We start from the raw sequence: 18,942 nt of genomic DNA, 5'->3' as shown, positions 1-18,942 counted from the left end.
TTGGCAAAGTAGTCTCTGCTTTTTACTATGCTGTATAGGTTGGTCATAGCTTTTCTTCCAAGGAGCAAGCACCTTTTAATTTCATGGCTGTAGTCACAATGTACCGTGATTTTTGAGCCCCCCAAAATAAACTCTGTCACTGTTTCCATTGTTTTCCCACCTATTTGCCATGAAGTGATGGGACTGGATGGATAGAAATCTCAAAGTCAAAGAGAATTTCTTCTGAAATATCACCTAAATTAGATTTCCATTTAAGTGCACCAGGCCATTCACATTGAGGGTAGCTTCAATTTACCAAGACATCAAAAAAGTCAGAACCTAAACGGGCAAACAAAATCATTAAGAGGCCATCTTATTCTTTATTGAACAATTAAAAGAATTACAACAGTTGGATTAAATCATTGTTTGTGTTTGTTTGTTTAAAGAAGACTTTAAAATGCCACTTTGGATAACTTTTTTTTCTCTTCCCCAAATTCTACACTTTTACACATTCATTGAAGTTTTATCTACATGATGTTCATTTTTAAAATCAACTTGCCAGAGGGTGAGATGGTTAGATACCATCACTGACTCAATGGACATGAATCTGAGCAATCTCTAGAAAATAGTGAAGGACAGGGAACCTAACATGCTGCAGTCAATGGAGTGGTGAAAAGCTGGACATGACTTAGTGACTGAATAACAATAACAATAATAAATTTCAATATCAGTTATTTTGTGAATTCTCATTAACTTGTAGCTTTTACATTCTAATGTCAGGAGAGAAGTTTTTGCAATAGAATACTTAATTTCAAGGTGTGGGTTTGTTGATTTGTTAGCATGTAATTTATCGTAACGTTGTAAAAGTTCTCACATTTTTTTTTCCTCTACAAACCTGAGCTCTCTTTTCATTTACTCCTTTGTATAGCAGAAAGTAGAGCTGCTGCTGATTTAGGGAAAATTCCAACTGAGGTCAATGGTGGCCAGTGCACTGGGAAAAAAAATGTGATATTCACATTAAAATGAACCTATCGTTTTGCTAATCCTCAATGACTAGAGAAAAAAGTTTAAGAGCATTTATAAGAAAAGCAAGCCTTACAAGCATAATTTCTTAGGCAAATTTATGGCAAGTCAAGTATTTGATAGATATTTAAAATTTAAAACTCATTGTTCTCAATGAACAATCCTCTGCAGTTAACAGCTATTTATGACTCTAATCTGTAAATCATTTTTGGTATGTGAGGTATCAACCATTCCTGGGATGTTTTTGGTAATGTAATAAAGAATATATCCAAGTCTCAAAAAAAAAAAAAATAAAATAAAATAAAATCAACTTGCCCTGCAAAAATTCCTTAATCAGAGCCTACTAAGTTTCACAGTGCCTTCCAAAATAGCGTGTTTAAACAGTCACTTTTGGCTTCTAATTTCTTACTCAAGATGGGAAATTTCTTGAGGACAGAGGTCTCATCCTGTGTTTTAAAATCATCTGCTCCTAACTACTTCATAGATTAGGTAATGAAATAATTACCTACTAGGAATGAATAATAATCCAAATTTCTGATTAGCCTGGGACTTATATTCTAGGAGTTGAGAAAACTTGGAAATAAGAACAGTTCATATCAGGTTAATTTCACCTATTTTTTTGTTTGTTTTGTTTTGTTTCTGATAACTTGGTATACAATATCAATGTTAGTGAATTAGATTTTGCAATTATTTAAATATTCAATATAAAAATATGTCATTGGTGGTTGATTTCTACGTGGGAAGTATGTTTTATTCAGCAAAATGTAAAGCACCACAAAAAAGTCATAGAGAGCTGTGATGAAGGTAGAAGCCGTCTTTTCAGTAAAGAATTTCACCAGGGCTGCACCAGTGATCAGTGACATGTTGTATTGCTGAGAGACCTCTCCGGAGCTTTGTAACACTTTAAGAAATTCTGTTATCAATGGAGATAAGAGGGAAAACTAGTGCTATCTGGATGGATTCCCAGCTGACTAGAGGATTTTATCAAATGAATATAGATTTATATATATATCAAATATATATATAAGTAAGTAAGTGTTAGTCACTCAGTCGTGCCCTACTCTTTGTGACCCCATGGACTGCAGCCCACCAGGCTCCTCTGTCCATGAGATTTTCCAGGCAAGGATACTGGAGTGGGCTGCCATTTCCTTTTCCAGAGGATCTTCCCAATCCAGGGATTGAACCCGGGTGTCCTCCACTGCAGGCAGATTCTTTACTGACTGAGCTACAAGGGAAGCCCTTCAAAAAAACAAACAAACAAACAACAACAAAAATATATATATATATATATCTCAAAAGAATATAGATCAACTGTATAGGATTCTATTTAGAACTATATTCTCTTGAATTTTTATTTTTTTTAATTTAAGGCTCAGATAAGGGTATTGCTAAAATATTGATCAACTTTTTTAATGCTACAAAACTGGAAGGACTTATCAGAATTCAAAAACATCTTAACAAGGAAAAAGATGGTTGAAATTAAAAGATATAAACTATTGAATATAACAGTTGCTTTCAGCCCATTTCAATCCATTTTTTATCAACCTTCACTGGTGCTGCCACAATCAAGCTTCCCAACTTAAAATGATAGAAATATAGCTTTACAAGAATGTGTAAAATAGTCTTAGAATTTTGAATAATATTTCATGTGAGTGAAAATTTATAAATTTATCAAAATTCTAAGGCTATTTTACATATTCTTGTAAAAGTGAAGAGGAATTAAAAAGCCTCTTGATGAAAGTGAAAGTGGAGAGTGAAAAAGTTGGCTTAAAGCTCAACATGCAGAAAACGAAGATCATGGCATCTGGTCCCATCACTTCATGGGAAATCGATGGGGAAACAGTGGAAACAGTGTCAGACTTTATTTTTGGGGGCTCCAAAATCAGTGCAGATGGTGACTGAAGCCATGAAATTAAAAGACACTTACTCCTTGGAAGGAAAGTTATGACCAACCTAGATAGCATGCTGAAAAGCAGAGACATTACTTTGCCAACAAAGGTCCATCTAGTCAAGGCTATGGTTTTTCCTGTGGTCATGTATGGATGTGAGGGTTGGACTGTGAAGAAGGCTGAGCACTGAAGAATTGATGCTTTTGAACTGTGATGTTGGAGAAGACTCTTGAGAGTCCCTTGGACTGCAAGGATCTCCAACCAGTCCATTCTGAAGGAGATCAGCCCTGGGATTTCTTTGGAGGGAATGATGCTGAAGCTGAAACTCCAGTACTTTGGCCACCTCATGTGAAGAGTTGACTCATTGGAAAAGACTTTGATGCTGGGAGGGATTGGGGGCAGGAGGACACGGGGACGACAGAGGATGAGATGGCTGGATGGCATCACTGACTCGATGGACGTGAGTTTGAGTGAACTCCAGGAGCTGGTGATGGACAGGGAGGCCTGGTGTGCTGTGATTCATGGGGCTGCAAAGAGCTGGACACGACTGAGTGACTGAACTGAACTGAACTGAACTGAACTATATATATATACATTTGCTAGAAATGTTAAGGCAAATATAGACTGCTTCTTCAAAGGATGTCTAACATCAAGAATGATGGCCTTCTGGGGCCTTTCTGGTGGCCTAGTGGTTAACAGCCCACGCTTCCAGTGCCTCCACTGCAGGGGGTATGCGTTCAATCCCTGGTTGGGGAACTAAGATCCCACAGGCTATGCTGCACAACAACAACAGAAAGAATGGAGGTATTCTGTTCTCATGAATGGATCAAAACTATACCGGCAATATTTATCTTTGCCACAAACTAAAATGTGTAGAGCAAATAGGGATGGCAACTGGGAGGGAAATCAAAGCCCAGCATATGTGGAACAGGTGAAGGAGCCGGGGGTTTAATTAAGGAAGGGGGGTTGCAGGGAAGGCTGGAGAGTGATCAGAGGTGTCACTGAAGGAAAGTTAAAATCTGTGCTGTTTGATCCTGAAGGGACAACTGGGATCAGGAAAACCACTGACTAAAGGGTTTACTTCAATGCAGAGAGAGTTGCTTACTTCAACTTAGAGAGCTTTTGCAGAGCACTCGGAAAGTGTTCCATTTTTAACTGAGATCAGAGAGGACATTCAAGCAATGGGAGGGTGCCTTAGTTTAGGTCACATCTAGAATTGTATTCTATCTTGAGAATCTATTGTTCTACATATTTTTTTTTTACTTCCAAAGCTCTGAAATAAGAGAGATTCTTTTGAGCATGGGTTGATAAATTATTGTTTGGGATAGTTTCAGGTTTATGTGCTTATGATTTAAAATGTCTTACTCTTGGCAGAAGACTAGGACAGAGAACATCTTGAATTAATTTTGTAGACCAAAAATGACTGCAAGCAAAAATAATCTCAAACTCATGTAAAGAGTTTAGGTTAAATTATTTCTAGAATTATACAGTGGAAGAAGGAATATGTGTGCTTATAATTCATCCACACTTCCACACATATATATATGATGATTTGTAAACCATCCGTAAACCGAGCTACAAAATATACATCCAGGGAAATATGAAGTTGACGTTTTATGGTACGTTTCAGAGAGCTGTAAAAATCTCGAATGGCTTCAGAGATCAACATTTGACTATATTTTGTTTACAATACAGTATTAAAAAGTCAACTACTAGCAAGACAGCCTAGACTGATATGAAGTAAATATTACCTTTTGTGCTTAAAAACTGATGTCTGCTGCTGCTGCTAAGTCGCTTCAGTCATATCCGACTCTGTGCGACCCCATAGATGGCAGCCCACCAGGCTCCGCCATCTCTGGGATTCTCCAGGCAAGAACACTGGAGTGGGTTGCCATTTCCTTCTCCAATGCATGAAAGTGAAAAGTGAAAGTGAAGTCGCTCAGTTGTGTCCGACTCTTAGCAACCCCATGGACTGCAGCCTACCAGGCTCCTCCATTCATGGGATTTTCCAGGCAAGAGTACTGGAGTGGGGTGCCATTGCCTTCTCCAAAAAGCTGACATATTTCTATTCAAATATACTTGGTCTTATAAATGTTTCTGTTTGCCATTGTATGGGAAGTTAAATAGGTACAGGGTATAGTTTGGACTATCTCTTCTCTCAATAACACACCAATTCATCACTCTTCTCTGAAAAGAGCAACGTATTTTAATGGGAACTTAAATTAATAAACATAAGAAATGTTACTTTTCCCCTTAGTATAGAGTGAAAAAAGAATAATGACATCTTCAGGCCATTTGAAAGAAATATAGAGCAGAAGGTGTGTTAGAAAGAGGAAGCAAGTTTGCAAGGGTAACTAGCTTTTGCAGAAATTCTGATTTGTATATTACCCTAAGAGATGTGAACGTCTCATAAGCGTTAAGTGTGACTCTATCATCTGTGGACATGGGCGGTGCTTGCATTATAGGATGATAGCCTCTTATAGAATTAGAGCCTCATGAAGAGGACTTGAAAACATCATCTCATGATAGGAAGACTTTAGCCCTTTGTCTGTTGACCCCCTGGGCAGGTTGACATTGTCCTTGCATAAGAATCCTTAGTCTGCCTGGCTCAAAAATGAACTTAATATAGACGGTTTTCTGTGTCCCTAAGAGTGAGGAGTAGAGATAGGCATGGGAGTAAGTAACTTGAACCTTTAAGATATTTTTGCTGAATCCTGTGACCTGTTTAAGGGACAACTTCCTCTTCCACTTCCTCTTGGATTGCTGCCACCCAGGAAATGTAAATTAAAGCCCCAAGTCCTACTATCGGGACAACTAATAATAAGAATCCATTAAAGAGACTCAACAAGAAGAAGCGGTTAGTCAGAAATGGCAGAAACTACATTGAATTAACCAGAACTTTAGGAAAAGACAGAAATTAAAATGAAATTACAAATAATAAAAATATTTAGCAGTTAAGTTGTCACTTTTATACACTGCTGCTAAAAATGAAATTGTTAAATAACTTTAAAAAATGATTTAGCAATATCTTCTGAAGATGAAAACATCCATCCTCAGTGATCCAGCAATTTCACTTCAGAACTCCAATGGTAATGAATATACATGTGTTCCATGAAACATGTAAAAAATGTTCATAACAGATTTATAATAGCCAAAAGCTTGAAGTGATATAGATGTTCATTAACATTAGAATAAGTAGATGTTTTACTAATGTATAGTTTACATATACAATGGAATGATATGCAGTGGTGATAAATTACTATACGGAACAATACAGATGAATCTTGCAAACATAATGCTGTAAGCCAGACATACACCTATACAATTCCATTTACAGGAATTCAAAGACAAGCAAAACCATTCAATTGTGGCTAACATCAGAACCTTAATTTTGGAGGGAAGGTGTTGATTGTGTGAGGGTATAAAGGAGGCTCCTGGGATGAGGATTTCCCAAGTTAAGTAATATTTTATATTTCTTAAAATTTTGATATAGGAAAAATTACCTTTTTGGTTCACATAAGATTATGAAATTTATATATGCTATACTCCAATGATAAGTTAAGAAGGAAAACTAATAAGATGACTATAGATTTTATATTATAAATACAAATATCTCTCTCTCTTGTCCCTCCAAAGTACCTCTTTCTAGCGATTAAAACATGGTTTGCTGTTAAAGAAGTTAAATTGTGGAGAGAGGAAAATGTGGTCAATCTAAAGAGATAAAAATCATAAAAAAAGGTGATTTATCTTGGATATCTAGGAAACCTGATACTTTGAATAGCATTCAGAAGGAGAAAGGAAGCAAATGGAAGAGATAAATAAACAAACATAGAAAAACATGTTCCCTGAACTGAAAAAAAAAAAAAGTCCTGGGTGACCAGATTAAAAAGACCATGAAATGCCAGAGTCCTCGAAAATTTTTAATTCTAAGGATAAAGAGAAACACTCTCAAACAGAAAGAACAATTTGCCTACAGTGATGAAGTAAATTAGATTACTGTGTTAAAAACAAGAAAACAGAATTTATATTTACACATTATTTATAGCAAAAGGATCTACTTCTAGGCTCTTTCTAACCAATATATTATACATCTGTGGAGGTATAAAGAAACGTTTGAGGTCATTCTGGCTATTTAACTGAGCAGTAGGCAGGTCCTTGGAAGTGCCTGGCAGGTACAATGTCTTGGGATAAGCTGAACACTCTATTCACTGAGCACATACCATCTTCCAGGGCATGGCTACACTTTTTAGTTGCAGTGTGGATTCATTACAGCAAGTCATACTGAGGCATTGAGTGAGATAACCTCCTCCATTACAGGAATATCAAGTTCTGGGGCAGGAATCCAATCCAGATCTGTATAAATCAGCTTTCCTCTCAATTCTGACCTTGAAAGGATATCAACTTGTGCCCTTCCCCACCAAATGCCATAGTCACTGCTGGAATGGCAACCCCCTCCAGTCAAGATACATGTGAGAACAGGGCTATATTCTTATTGTCATCATCACTACCCTTTTTCACCCCCACCTCCCTCCCCGTTATCATCATCATTATTGCCTGGAAACTCAAAAAAAAAAAAAAAATCCAAAGAAAAGACATGTAGAATGATTTTAATAAGGAATTTCACAAGATTTCTCTAGTTCTCTATATTCAATCTGAATTCAGTCCAGAACCTTGGACCAGTTTTATAGACATTTTCCTTTAAAATTTTCATCTCCAAATCTGGTGGGTTTCATGTTTATTTGGTAAGCAGTTATTTTGTTGTTGCTCTTGCTATTTTACCCCCTAAAATGCAGTCTTCCATGAACACTCAATACTTGTAGGAGGTAATATGTGATACTGTCTTGTCACATGGATAGAAGGGTCTCTTCTCACTTTTTTTCAGCTGTCCCAGCTCTCCAACTCCCTATCACCTCAGAAAACTACAGTCTTCCTAGAACTGTGTCTAAAACTTTTGCATCTTCAAATTTAACCCAGGTTTCATATAACCCTGGTACTTCTTCTTCCACAGGTCAATTTCAATCATTAATTCCAGGAACCAATCCTAAAGAACACTAGTAATAGACAAATATGAATCATACTGGAATTTGCCTCTGGAGAAAGTGTGTTGCTTTTCATTAGATTTGGTGCAAGACACTGGTTGAAGATACTTTGTATTAAATAGTTGCTTTCTCCAAAGGCAATTTGTTCTAAGCACATTATCTTATTAATTTAAAAACTGAATATGTCTTTCAGGGGATTTTTTACCTCTGCGTGCATGATTAATTCATACTAAAGTCATCAAAATACAGCTAAGTGAGGGCCATTTGATGTCCTGGTGCCCTTTAATGAGAGATTTCAATCTTTTTCCTTTTAAATGAGAAATTTTAAAAAATCTAGTCATAAATAGAACTCGGCCTCTAAAAGGACCTTGGCTTTGCATTGAAATATAAATGCTTATGGAATAAGGGAGATTTCAAGTATGTTCTTTTCTATCAGTAATTCTGATTATTCTCATAGATATAATTTAATGTTGTTAAGATTATAAAATTGGTTCATTTATCTTGAGGGTAAGAGAATTAATGAGGTGATACCTGGTGAAGCAATTTCGATTCAGAGGTAGACTCTAAAAGTGTGATTCATATTTGTCATTATTGCTGGTTGCTGTATTTACTTTTATAGGTATGATGAATATGGTTTTAATTTATTATGGTTACATTGACTATATAGCCATACTGAATCACTAGGACAGATATTGCCATATGATCACATATCTCTAAAACTCCGTCTTTTTATAGATCAGAGCAGGGTTAAATCCCTGGATTAATTTTTTTTGCAATATGCATGAAGGATTACTCTACAATTAATTTTACTAGTTACAATTATTGAGAGCTATGTATCAGCTGCTATGTTAAGTGATTTAAAAACACACTTTTCTTTTACTATTAAGACAGCTCTGTAAGCTAGGTATTATACACAATGGACTGTTAGTGGCGACACAGGAATTTTAGTCTGGGACTTTTGATTTTCTTTGTCATGAGCTATACCTGGTATGGGTTAAGGAGATTAAAATCATAACCCTTCCACTCTTGCAAGCTAGATAGTCAATTTCTTTTAAACTTGTTTAATTTCTACATTAATTATCTTAGAGACCTACTTTGCTGTATCTCACACTTAATAAAATAATTCTATTGATAACAATATTTGAAAATTGGAAAGTTTTAAATAGACAAAATATTTTCCTAAAATATTTTCTCTTGTCTAAGTGAATTCTGCCAAGAGAATGCACTGGTCATAGCAAACACCCTTTTTCAACAACACAAGAGATGACTCTACACATGGATATCACCAAATGGTCAATACCCAAGTCAAACTGATTACATTTCTTTGTTACTGAAGATGGAGAAGATGCATACAGTTAGCAAAAGCAAGAACTGGAGCTGATTGTGGTTCAGATCATCAGCTTCTCAGAGCAAAACTCAGGCTAAATCTAAAGAAAGTGGGGGAAACCACTAGGCCAGTGAGGTACAACTTAAATCAGATCCTTTATGAATATGCACTGGGGGTAGCAAATAGATTCAAGGGATTAGATCTAGTAAACGGGGTGCCTGAGGAACTGTGGACAGAGGCCCATAATACAGTAAAAGAGGCAAGGAACTAAACTATCCCAAGGAAAAAGAAAAGCAGGAAGGCAAAGTGGTTCTTTGAGTAGTCTCTACAAATAGCTGAAGAAAGAACAGAAGCAAAAAGCAAGGGAGAAAGGGATAAGTACATTCAACCAAATGCAGAGCTTCAAAGAATAGCAAGGAGAAGCAAGAAGGCCTTCTTCAATGAAAAACTGCATAAGACTTTAGAAGGGGAAGAGCTAGAGCTTTCCTCAGGAAAATTGGAAATATCAAGGGAACATTTTGCCCAAAGGTAGGTACAATACAGGACAGAAATGGTAGAGACCTAATATGTGCTAAGAGATTTCGATGAAAAGAAAACACCAAAGAACTACGCCAAAAAGATCTTAATGAACCTGATTGCTATGATGGCATGGGTCAGTCACCCAGAGCCAGACATTCTGGAGTGTGAAGTCAAGTGGGCCTTAGGAAGCACTGCTGTTAATGAAGCTAGTGGATGAGATAGGATTCTAGGAGAGCTATTCAAAACCCTAAAGGATGGTGCCATCAAGGTGCTGCATTCAATATGTCAGCAAATCTGGAAGACTCAGCAGTGGCCACAGGACTGGAAAAGCTCGATCCTCATTCCACTTCCCAAGAAGGGCAGTACAAAAGAATGTTCTAACCTTCAGGCAATTGCACTCATCTCCTGTGCTAGTAATGTCATGCTTGAAGTCTTGCATGCTAGGCTTCAGCATATGTGAACCAAGAACCTCCAGATATTCAACCTGGGTTTGTAAAAGGCAGAGGAACCAGAGATCAAATTGTCAGTATTTGCTGGATTGTAGAGAAAGCAAGAGAATGCCAGAAAAATACCTACCTCTGTTCCATGACTATGCTAAAGACTTTGCCTGTGTGGATCATATCAAACTGTGGAAACCTCTCAAAGAGATGGGAATATCAGACCTCCTTACCTGTCTCCTGAGAAACCTGTATGCGGGTCAAGAAGCAACAGTTAGAAATCTATATTGAACAACTGATTGGTTCAAGATTGAGAGAGGAGGAAGACAGTGCTCTCTTCTGTCAACTTGTTTACCCTATACTCTGAGCAAATCACGAGCAAAGGCAGGCTGGATGAGTTACAAGCTGGAATTACATAGGTGGGAGAAACATCAACAACCTCGAGATATGCAGAGGATACCACTCTAATAGCAGAAGGCAAAGAGGAGCTAAAAAGCTTCTTGATGAGGGTGAAGGAGGAGAGTGAAAGCTGACTTAAAGGTAAATATTAAACTAAGATCATGGATCTGGTCCCTTTATTTCATGGCAAATAGAGGGGATAAAGGGGGAAGTAGTGACAGATTTTCTTCCTCTTCCTGGGCTCGAAGATCACCGTGGATGGTGACTGCAGTCATGAAATCAGAAGACGATTGCTTCTTGCCAGGAAAACTGACAAACCTAGACAGTGTGTTAAAAAGCAGGGACATCACTCTGCTGATAAAGGCCTATATAATCAAGGCTATTGTCTTCCCAGTGGTCATGTACAGTTGTGAGAGCTGGACAGTAAAGAAGGCAAAATGCAAGAAAATTGATGCCTTCAAACCAAGGTGCTGGAGAAGATTCTTGAGAGTACTTTGGACAGCAAGGAGATCAAACGAGTCAATCTTAAGGGAGATCAACCCTGAATAGTCACTGGAAGCACTGATGCTGAAGCTGAAGCTCCAGTATTTTGGTCATCTGATGTGAACAGATGACTCATTGGAAAAGTCCCTGATGCTGTGAATAATTGAGGGCAGAAGGAGAAGAGGGCATTGGAGGAGGAGATGGCTGGATGACATTACTGATGCAATGGACATGAACTAGGGCAAACTTCAGGAGAGGGTAAGGGACAGGGAGGCCTGGCCTGCAGCAGTCCGTGGGGTAGCAAAGAGTCAGACACCACTGGGTGACTGCACTACAACAAAATATTTTCCATTTATCTTTTTTATTTGAATCTCTAAATAATTCTTTTTGAAAGACCAGAAAGAGTATTATTAGTTCTTCTATCTTTTCCAGAGAAGAAACTCACACTTACCAAACAAATTATGTACCTACATTCAAAAATGAGTAAATATGGAAAAGAAAATGGCAACTCACTTCAGTATTCTTACCTGGAAAAGTCCATGGACAGAGGAGCCTGGCGGGCTACAGTCCATGGGGTTACATTACTGAGCACATGTGCATGAGGGTGGAAGGAGATGGGTTGGTAGCAATAAACTGGTAGAACTGAAAAAAAAAAAGAGGGACAAATAGCAAAGATAGAGTAGAAAGCAAGATTTAGAATGAATGATTACTAATCCTGCCACCATATTCCACTTCCTAGAGAAATCATCGTTTTCTTAACCATATTTAATAATCAGTTCAGTTCAGTTCAGTCGCTCAGTCATGTCTGACTCTTTGCGACCCCATGAATCACAGCATGCCAGGCCTCCCTGTCCATCACCATCTCCCAAAGTTCACTCAGACTCACGTACATCAAGTCAGTGATGCCATCCAGCCATCTCATCCTCTGTCATCCGCTTCTCCTCCTGCCCTCAATCCCTCCCAGCATCAGGGTCTTTTCCAATGAGTCAACTCTTTGCATCAGGTGGCCAAAATATTAGAGTTTCAGCTTCAGCATCATTCCTTCCAATGAACACTCATGACTGATCTCCTTTAGAATGGACTGGTTGGATCTCCTTTCTGTCCAAGGAACTCAAGAGTCTTCTCCAACACCACAGTTCAAAAGCATCAATTCTTTGGTGCTGAGCTTTCTTCACAGTCCAACTCTCACATCCATACATGACTACTGGAAAAACCATAGCCTTGACTAGACGGACCTTTGTTGACAAAGTAATGTCTCTGCTTTTTAATATGCTATCTAGGTTGGTCATAACTTTCCCTCCAAGGAGTAAGCGTCTTTTAATTTCATGGCTGCAATCACCATCTGCAGTGATTTTGGAGCCCAAAAAAATAAAGTCTGACACTGTTTCTGCTGTTTCCCCATCTATTTAATAATAAATATAGTTTAATACTCTTTCTATCCATTTGTCTATCTTCTCTCTCTACATATATATATAAATAGCATCCTACTATGATTCACTCTCATTTGATATTTGAATTAACCATGTTATCTAAAAATTATTATAATGATATGGTACAAAATATTTTAGTGCTTTATTTTCTGCCAGCTTCTTTGCTATATGACTTGTACAGTACATATAATAAATCTCATGAAGTATATTAAATATATAAGGATACTTAAGTCATTTGACCAAAGTCACCAGGAAGAAAAAAAGGACCCAACATACGTATTTCTTAGTTCTAGAAATATTTAATATTTCATAAAACCATATTTATGTAACCATCTGCAATAATTGTACTTAATGTTACATTTTGGTTTGAAGCTTTGCTAGAGATAGTAAAGGTGAGTTATTTTAGTTAACAGACACCCCCTTCATTTTACAGCAGTTACCTGTCTTTTCCTAACATTGGAAAAGTCAACATTGATTTTCTCGCCTGTTTTCCAAGGCATATGTGCTTTCATTATATTTTATTTGTTAATCTTTCACCATCTTCTGCAGCAGTTAGACTCAAAGGAGATAAGCCCAATGTCTTCTGTCCAGTGTTGAAATCCTTGGAAACCTAATAGGTGGTGGTCTGGATGTGATGCCTGCTTTTTCCTGCTGTGGACCCACCCCAACCCACCCCTACCCTCGCCACCATGCACATCACACTTTTACTGCACTTTGAGCCTCTCTCAACAGAGGAGAGAATGATCATTACACTATTGATTCTGGCCAGGGCAGCACTATTGAGTGAGCTGGCCATTAGATAACCTTGATTTTCAGCTTTTGTAAACTAATTATATCTATTAATCATGCAAGTTCCAGGATTTGTCTTTTACAGTAAAAATGCTCCCAAAGAGCAACTTAGAACCTTAAAAAAAAAAAAAACCTCCACCTGCCTCCCCCTATTTGTGTTTATCCATCCAAAGTTTCACTTGTCTAGCCTTCACAGTTTAAATAGTTCAAAAACAGTTATTCAGAAGAAATCAGAATGAATATTTAGTTTCATTAGGTACCTTTAAAAAGTTTTTGTTTAATAACAGCATCAGAAAAATATAAAATTAACAGAAAAAGAAGTTATTCAAGCTAGATAGACTTGTGGTGAAATTCCATGACTATAGAGAAAGCTCTAAGTGATATGTTACTTTTAATCTGACATTAAAATTTGCATTAAAATGATCTCATGGATATCGCATATAGTACTGACAATAAAAATCCTGGTAACAATGTCTGTCCTTCATAGAGTGCTTGCCAAACAACAGATATGTGCAACCCCTGCCTTGTGATATGGAAAGCTTCAGATTCAGAGTCACACTAATGGCTGAAATTTCAATGGAGAAGTTTCCTCAACTTCATCACCTAAAAATCATTAACTTTAAATGATCTAAAGCCACTTGGTCAGTATGTTAGCCACTAGACATATGTCTGCTGAGCCCCAAAACTATGACTTGTATAATCAAGGAATCAAATTTTTAATTTTTTTTTAATTTTTTTTTTAATTTTAAAATCTTTAATTCTTACATGTGTTCCCAAACATGAACCCCCCTTCCACCTCCCTCCCCATAGCATCTCTGTGGGTCATCCCCATGCACCAGCCCCAAGCATGCTGTATCCTGCGTCAGACATAGACTAGCGATTCAATTCTTACATGATAGTATACATGATAGAATGCCATTCTCCCATATCATCCCACCCTCTCCCTCTCCCTCTGAGTCCAAAAGTCCGTTATACACAGCTGCGTCTTTTTTCCTGTCTTGCATACAGGGTCGTCATTGCCATCTTTCTAAATTCCATATATATGTGTTAGTATACTGTATTGGTGTTTTTCTTTCTGGCTTACTTCACTCTGTATAATCGGCTCCAGTTTCATCCATCTCATCAGAACTGATTCAAATGAATTCTTTTTAACGGCTGAGTAATACTCCATTGAGTATATGTACCACAGCTTTCTTATCCATTCATCTGCTGATGGACATCTAGGTTGTTTCCATGTCCTGGCTATTATAAACAGTGCTGCGATGAACATTGGGGTACATGTGTCTCTTTCAATTCTGGTTTCAAAACAGTCATCAAAACAGTATGGTACTGGCACAAAGACAGACATATAGATCAATGGAACAAAATAGAAAGCCCAGAGATAAATCCACACACATATGGACACCTTATCTTTGACAAAGGAGGCAAGAATATACAATGGAGTAAAGACAATCTCTTTAACAAGTGGTGCTGGGAAAACTGGTCAACCACTTGTAAAAGAATGAAACTAGATCACTTTCTAACACCGCACACAAAAATAAACTCAAAATGGATTAAAGATCTAAATGTAAGACCAGAAACTATAAAACTCCTAGAGGAGAACATAGGCAAAACACTCTCAGACATAAATCACAGCAGGATCCTCTATGATCCACCTCCCAGAATTCTGGAAATAAAAGCAAAAATAAGCAAATGGGATCTAATTAAAATTAAAAGCTTCTGCACAACAAAGGAAAATATCAGCAAGGTGAAAAGACAGCCTTCTGAATGGGAGAAAATAATAGCAAATGAAGCAACTGACAAACAACTAATCTCAAAAATATACAAGCAACTTATGCAGCTCAATTCCAGAAAAATAAACGACCCAATCAAAAAATGGGCCAAAGAACTAAATAGACATTTTTCCAAAGAAGACATACAGATGGCTAACAAACACATGAAAAGATGCTCAACATCACTCATTATCAGAGAAATGCAAATCAAAACCACAATGAGGTACCACTTCACACCAGTCAGAATGGCTGCGATCCAAAAATCTGCAAGCAATAAATGCTGGAGAGGGTGTGGAGAAAAGGGAACCCTCCTACACTGTTGGTGGGAATGCAAACTAGTACAGCCACTATGGAGAACAGTGTGGAGATTCCTTAAAAAATTGCAAATAGAACTGCCTTATGACCCAGCAATCCCACTGCTGGCATACACACCGAGGAAACCAGAATTGAAATTTTTAATTTTTAAATTTCATTTAAATTTTACTTAAAAATGAAATCTGCAAAATATGTGTTATGTTAGATACAGCTGTATTATTTGGTAAGTCTACATTTCACTTTAACCATTGTATCACAAAGGGCATCAGGTGGTAATGGGTGAGTTAGGGCCCTACGTCATATATGGTCTTGCACACAAACACTTTGCTGATCTAGTCAGTGTTAATGGATTAATTTAATTAAATGAGTTTTTTTACACATTGATATAATGTTGCAAAATGTTTTATTTGTATCATTTATGCAGAAAGCCTGAATTATAATTATATTTATGTAGCTTGTAATTGGTATTTAAATTAAAATACTATTTTTTAATCATAATTAAATAATTTTTCTAATTTAAATTATAATTACAGAGTGCTTCTAATAATAGACCATCAAAATGAGTGAAGCAAAAATTGACAGAATTGAAGGGAGAAATAGACAGCTCTACAAACATAATGGAGACTGTAATACTTCATCCTCAGTAATGAATAGATGAGCCAGACTGACGGCAAACAAGAAAACAGAAGACTTGAACAGCACAGGAGACCTGGCTGCCAGAGGGAGAACACTGCCCAGCGACAGCGGAACATGCGTTCTTCTCCAGTGTACACGGGGCATTTTCCAGCACAGGTTAGATATTCGGCCACAAATTCAGGCCAGATAAATTTTTTTTTAAATAGATATCATACAAATTATCTTATCTGATCCCAATGAGACTAAGTAAGACATCAATGACAGAAGAAAAAGTAGAAAAATTATGAACTCATGGAAATGAAACAGCACACTCTTAACCAATGGATTAAAGAAGAAATCACAAGAGAAATTAGAAAATACTTAGAGTTGAATGGAAAACCAAAACATATAGAAACTTATGGAACACAGTAACAACAGGGCTAAAGGGAAAAATTTTAGCTATGAATGCTTACATTAAAAAGTAAAAAAGATCCCCGGTTAACAACCTATTACAATTTAAGGTGCTAGAGAAAGAAGAATAAATTTAAAACTGGCAGTGGTAAGGAAATCATAAATATTAGAGCAGAGGGAAACAAAATAAATAGAAAGAAAAAAAAACTATGAAAAAGATCAATGAAATTAAAAGTCATTTGAAACCAATGAATTGGCAGAGTTTTAGTTAGGTGAACTAAGAGTAAAAGACATCCAGTTGCTAAAATCAGAGATGAAAGTGGGTATTTCATTGCTAATTCTGTAGAATTAGAAAGATTAGAAGAGAGTACTGTGAATAATCATTTGCCAACAAACTGGTTAACTTAGATGAAACTCTATATAAATATTTACCAGCAGGTGGCAAATTCAGATTTTGCTTTTTGGAAATATTTTTCTGAATATTTTTAATCCATGGTTAATTGAATCTATGGATGCAGTACCTGTGGATTCAGAGGACTGACACACTTTTAGAAGTGTAATAGAACACTTAAGTAGGTGAATCTAATTTTCAAACTATAGTTCTAAAAATCCAAATACAGGTGAAGTGTTATCAATAAAAATTTGGAGTCTGAACTGTGAGGTGCTTTAATTTTAAAGTATACATCAAATCCCAGAGTCTTAGAATGAAAATATGTAAAATATCTCAGTAATTTAATGTTGACTATATGTTAAAATAATATGTTGAAAAATGTGTGTTAATTGAAATGCTATTGATATTAATTTTTTTTTTTTTTTTTACTTTATAATGTGGCTACTAGAAAGTTTAAAGTAACTTATCTGGCTTACATTGTATTTCTATTGGACAGTTCTGCTCAGGTAACTGAGCAGTTCATTTGCTTGTTTCTTTCTGTCTTTTGTTTATTCATAAACTGGTGTGGGGCTTCATTTGTGGCTCAGCTAGTAAAGAATCTGCCTGCAATGCAGGAGACCCAGGTTTGAGCCCTGGGTTGGGACGATCCCCTGGAGAAGGAAGAGGCTCCCCACTCCGGTATTCTGGCCTGGAGAATCCCATGAACTGTCCATGGGGTCAGAGTTTGTTTTCCTCCTTTCCTGATAACTTAGAAGTTTCTGGAAAATCCATAATGCACTTACTATTTGCATGTCATTAATCTAGCATCAAGTTCAAGTAAGAGTTATCAAGTGATGGTGAATTTGTTAAAGTACAAATGTGTTAAAAATTGTGGGTCCTATTTGTACGATTCTACCATAATCTGCTATATTGCAAATATTTTGTCTACTGTATGCCCAGACCATGGATTGATCCACATTTTGTCTCAATAAAGCCATTCTCTATTGAACTAGTTGTGAATACCAAACAGTATCCCATAAATAAGAATCCCACCATGAATGTAAAGCTGAGCAAGATTTCATTTTATTGTGTCAATGACTTTCTGAAAGCGTTAGGGCCAATAGAAATGTCTTCTTCCTAATGGAAGTCATACCATTAAAATAATCATAAAAAAAGAGACTTCACAGCTTTCCCCAAGGTTAATGCATTTCAGCCATAAGATGATTCTTTGTTTTTCCATACGGTGTCAAGGAAAAAGAAAAGAAGAAGGAAATTTTAAAAGAAAAGAAAAGAAAAAAAAAGCCTGAGATCAATCCATAAGTAAGCACTAAGTGAAAATAATGATATTGAGGGCAAATTGGCCAAATTTATAAAACAGTACACAGCAAAGTTTCTCTTATCAGAGAACCCAGCATAAATAATCTACTTAGTACCTATTTGTGGAATGAATCAATGTTCTAGTCAAATATTCAAAGCAGAAATTCTGATAATGTCTTGGACCTTCTTGGCCCTATAGATTTAAAAGGTATTTCTAGCTGGTTTATACAGAAGTTTAAATATTCTGAAATCCAATGTTAAGGCAGTTATGGGCAATTAGAAATAAATTATGTAAACTGAGGATTAAGCCCAAGCTTTATGGTTTTGCTCTTAGGTAGTTTGTCAGGAGTAGAGTAAATTGTTTAACTGTGTCTAATTTCCTCAAGTGTAAAATGGAGAAAATAGTAGTATTCGTTATAGAGGGTTATTTTCATAAGGATTAATTTAGTAATAGATAAAAATGGTTGCAAAAGTGCACATTACAGAGAAAGCATATAGGAGATGTTACCTGGATCACTGATTTAGTCACTGAGTCGTGTCCAACTCTTGCAATCCCATGGACTGTAGCTCACCAGGCTCCTCTGTCCTTTTCCAGTCAAGAATAGTAGAGTGGGTTGCCATTTCCTTCTCCAGGGTATCTTTCCAACCTAGGGATTGAACCCAAGTTTTCAGCACTGCAGGCAGATTCTTTACGGACTGAGCTACCAGACCTGGATCATTAAGTAAATTTAACCCATCCTTCAAGACCTGACCTCAGTTAACTTCTTCCATGAAATCACCCTACATTCACTCATTGCCTTCTTATACAAATGTTGATGTCTTTATTGT

This window comes from Budorcas taxicolor, chromosome 10, assembly GCF_023091745.1.
Source record: "Budorcas taxicolor isolate Tak-1 chromosome 10, Takin1.1, whole genome shotgun sequence".
Lineage (NCBI taxonomy): Eukaryota > Metazoa > Chordata > Mammalia > Artiodactyla > Bovidae > Budorcas > Budorcas taxicolor.
The sequence above is the reverse complement of the archived record's forward strand: the minus strand, read 5'-3'. Positions refer to the sequence as shown.